The following is a 4,641-nucleotide window of genomic DNA, read 5'->3' on the forward strand; positions in this document are numbered from 1 at the left end:
GGACATGAATGAAATATTTAAATATAGAGTTGAGGTTTTTGTTCAATTCATTATTCCCTTCATTAGAACCAAGTTCTTCGTTTTTTTATGTTTATTTTAATGAAAACAGCCTATGTCTGTCTACATTCTTAAAAGCTCTTCTGTCATGTTGCTTTCTTACAGTCCTGTGCTTGTTTTGCACCAATCTCTTTTCAAAAAGAAACTGTGATGACAAAAAGATTTGGATGGCTTTCTTGAACTCTCTAGCGTCAGAGAATGGAAGAAGAAGACATGAAAATGGCTAACTGGGGGACTGTAGGGGTTGTCCGCCCACGGCACGCATTGGAGCTGCAGCCTCCTTGCGCCGGGTCCCGCGGTCGCAGCTCGTGCCGCCTCTTGCTCATCCTCTCCTGAGCAGCTTGCTTCGTGCCTGGGCCCTCCGACACACGAGCTCCAAGCCGCCCCTTTCTTTCCCTAAAGCCCTTCAAGGCGGTCTTTGGTTTCCTTCTCTCCAGCCGACCCGCTTCAGCCCTGCGAAGATGGTGGACCACGAGCAACTGGTGCAGAAAGCCCGGCTGGCCGAGCAGGCGGAGTGCTACGATGATATGGCCACGGCCATAAAGAACGTGACCGAACTGAATGAACCTCTGTCCAACGAGGAACGGAACATCCTGTCAGTGGCCTGCAAGAACGTGGTCGGAGCTCGCCGCTCCTCCTGGAGGGTCATCAGCAGCATCGAACAGAAGACCTCTGCGGACGGCAACGAGAAGATAGAGATGGTTCGAGCCTACCGGGAGAAGATCGAGAAGGAGCTGGAGGCCGTGTGCAGGATGTGCTGAGACTGCTGGATAACTACCTGATCAAGAATTTCAGCGAGACCCAGTACGAGAGCAAAGTGTTCTACCTGAAGAAGAAAGGGGACTACTACCGCTACCTGGCTGAAGTTGCCACCGGGGAGAAAAGGGCGACCGTGGTGGAGTCATCTGAGAAGGCCTACAGTGAAGCCCATGAGATCAGCAAGGAGCACATGCAGCCCACCCACCCCATCCGGCTGAGCCTGGCTCTCAACTACTCTGTTTTCTACTATGAGATCCAGAACGCCCCGGAGCAAGCATGCCACCTGGCCAAGACCGCCTTTGATGACGCCATCGCCTAGCTCGACACTCTGAGTGAGGACTCCTACAAGGACTCCACTCTGATCATGCAGCTGCTCCAAGACAACCTAACGCTCTGGACAAGCGACCAGCAAGATGACGACGGCCGTGAAGGCAACAATTAAGGCCCCAGGTGGACTGGCAACGCACGCTGATGCTACTACTGCAGTCTTTATTTTTTCCCCATGAGTTGGGGGTCGGGTGGGAGAGGGAAAAAGGAGGGCTGACCTTCCCAGGGAGAAACCCATGACTGTCCTGTCTTTGATCGCCTCTTTGACATTTTTGCCAAAATACCACTAGTGGAAAGTCAGGCTTGCTATGTTGGTATCGGAGCAGCAGCCTCACACAGGCACCTGGACTGTTGTTCAGGCTCGTGCAAGGGGAGCTGTCTACCTTTAGTTTAACTTATTGCTAGACAGTAGGGTTTTAGATGAGAAGAGAAACCAGAGGTGAGTAGCCCTCATTCAGTGTGTTCTGTGGTTCTGTGGTTCCAGTAAAAATTCTGTCCATACACTCTCGACTTCAGTTCTGTGGCTGTTTTCTCTCTGTTGTGGCTGTGCTGGATTTTTTGTTTTTTGTTTTTCTTTTCTCTTTCCCCAGAGTGATCTCTACTAGAGAAGGCATAGTTTTAAGTTACCCACGCAGACAGGCTTAGAGTGGAAGACACAACCTTTTTTGATGGGTCAGGCCTGGCCCTGTGTCCAGAAGTCTTTGACAGGTTGACAGTATTAACACTAAATTCTAGTTTACAGTATTTCTACGTGACAGCCATAGGCGCGACATCAAGCCATTGGTTCTGAGTTTTCCTTTGTAAGCTCAGCTTTGCATCTGTATCTCGCTGTATTCTGTCAGCTCCTACAGAACTTCCTTTTGGGTTTTGGTTAATGGGTGCTTGGCAGGTAGCTGGCTGTGGGATACTTTTTCTTCTTCTTCTTCTTCTTCTTCTTCTTCTTCTTCTTCTTCTTCTTCTTCTTCTTCTTCTCCTTTTTCTTCTTCTTCTTCTTTTTTCTTTAAGTTAAACCCTCCACAAGAAAGGAAAAAAAAAAAAGCCCTGTTAAGCACCACACACACAGAAAATGGAGAGAATTCAGGTCATGTCATTTCTCATGTTGGTATTTTCAGAGACTCTGCTCTCCAGCAGCCAGGGTTCCCTCAGTCACTGCCTGTCATCTGTTTCTGGGCACTGAGTCTCCCCCCACCTCGTGCTTGGCTGCATGCAGGCATCTTGAGGCTATTGGGTTGTAGAGGTGGTCAGCATGAAAGGAGAGCATCAGGTGCAAGCAGCCGAGCTCACTGGGAGGAGACAGCTTCCCTCAAGCCCATCCAGTGTGAGTGCCTGGCCCCCAAGTCAGTTGTTCCTGCCACTCCTTCTAACACCCCGCACACTTTCCCAAGTACTTGCTGTAGGGGAGCTGACATTTGGGGGGTGGGGGAGGCCATGCTCTACGCCTGTTTGATCTAAGCTTTTCTGTTTTCCCCTTTTGAATGAAAGCATAGATGCTGGGGATTGTCTTCTCTATTGTGAGCCCACTGCACACGGGACAGTGAAGGAAGCTATGCTGCTATGTCCCACATGGTCTGTCTCACTTAGCCCCAGATCCCTCTCTCACTGTGGATAAACCTATCCATAAACATGCCTTGTTGCATGCAGAGTGTACAGTTTCTGTCTTGTAGAGGATCCATGGTCCAATAGATTCCCAAGATGGGAAACACCCCAAACTTGCTTTCCTTGTGTTCAAAGACCTGGCAGCCACCTTCTCATACCAAAACCAAGCTTCCACTTGAGATGCTGGTGATGTGGCTGCAGAAGAATGACTGTCCCTCTGCACAGTCCTAGCGTGCTTTTCCTCAGAGGCCCCTCTTGCTAGTGAGCAAGTACCCACTAACTGAGGCCCACGGAAGAACCGAGGGGAGGAAGCTTGGCCGCCAGCGCCATTGACAGGGGCTCAGTGGGGCTTTACCTGGTTTGTCTCTGTGTCCGCAGTGAGCATGTCCTTGTCCCACTTGTCCTGTTTGGAAATGACCTACTGGAATTGCAAAACCTAGTTTCTCTTTAAATTTCAGCCTTGACCCTGGCTATGTTCTAGAAAAATCATGCGAGAGGGAAGAACTGAAGAGGGAAGGGTGGGAGACCTGATACTTGAGCTTGGATGGTTTCTTCTCCTTTCCTTTACTGTTGAGAAGCGCAGCTGCCTATGATGCTGTCTCCAGTGCCGCGGTTGCTCCTCCATCCTATTGATATAGTATTGTGCATGCTGGTGTTGTATTTCTATACGGTAGCTTGACATTTATTAACTTATACTGTAGGTGTTATGTATTCCTAGGACACAAAGAGAAAGAAAAATAAGACTTCAAAATTTTTTAAAATTTTTTTTTAATTTAATTTTTTTTTCCTTTCAGAGGTAAAGTTTTCTTTACCAAATAGTGATTGTAACAAATTGATCTATTTTGGATGTTGCTATAGTGACATGCATTTTATATTTTGTTTTTCGGGGGGGAGGGGACAAATGAAACACCAGTGTTAGCTTACTCTTAATGTCTGGTGTTTGTCATGGTGAAATTATAATTATTACAGTGTAGGAGAATGCCACGGATGTTCTCTGAATGCGCCTCTGTGCTTTCTTGTCATGTTATGCAGTGAACTATTTTTAAGGTCCAATCAAGTGATTTCCCCCCCCAACTCCGTGTTTCGCTAAGGAATTATTTCACACATGGACCATTCTTAGCAATTTTCCTCAGTGATGGAATATTCATGAATGTGAGTCATTATGTAGCCGTAATACATTGAGCAAAATAAACGCACAGATCTGATGTAAAAAAAAAAAAAAAAAGAAAGAAAGAAAGAAAAGAAAAAAAGAAAATGGCTAACTGGTATAATGAGGGGTAAAAGTGGGTTTGGACAAAGTAGCTAATCAACACAGATAGATCACATGACCATTCCAAGATCACATGACCATTACAAGCTCATGCTATTATTCTTGTATCAGAGAGGAGGGAACTGAGCATGGCTTCTGACCAGTGTCCAGAATGCCTTCCATTGAACCAAAAACGCTTTCATATTAGTTGTATGCTAATCAGTCATATTTTTTCACTAATTTTAAAATCCCAGAAGTCGTTAAATGTTCTCTTTTGCACCTGTGAAAGCAGTTTCCCACTTATGCCTATATACTGTCTTTTTTCAGCCTCTGAATCCCAGGAGCCCTCTTGGTCTTTTTTGTATCTCAGATTCATCACAATCAGCAGACTGGAGAAAGCATTTCCTTCCTCATGCTCATTCTGAGCTTCTGTAAACTGTAGTCTGTGAACTCTATCAGGTGCAACTCTTCTTGAACAAGCATATCACAGCTTAGACACAGGAACGCAGAGTCTCCTCCAAGGCAATCACCAGGAAAGAGGTTACAGATTTATTCTAATGATGCTGCAATTGCTCCAAGTCATGTCCCATTAGGAACTTCCCTTTTGCAACTACATTTGACATGTGCAATTTCTTTAGTTTTGAATTGCTAAA

General features: G+C 46.2%; 1 pseudogene; it reads left to right on the top strand.

Moving 5' to 3' along the window:
* The first annotated feature begins 303 nt into the window (after positions 1–303).
* LOC127228917 (14-3-3 protein gamma-like) lies at positions 304–1,273 on the top strand (annotated as a pseudogene).
* Positions 1,274–4,641: the final 3,368 nt, after the last annotated feature.

The sequence above is a fragment of the Phodopus roborovskii genome, unplaced genomic scaffold, assembly GCF_943737965.1.
Source record: "Phodopus roborovskii unplaced genomic scaffold, PHOROB, whole genome shotgun sequence".
NCBI lineage: Eukaryota > Metazoa > Chordata > Mammalia > Rodentia > Cricetidae > Phodopus > Phodopus roborovskii.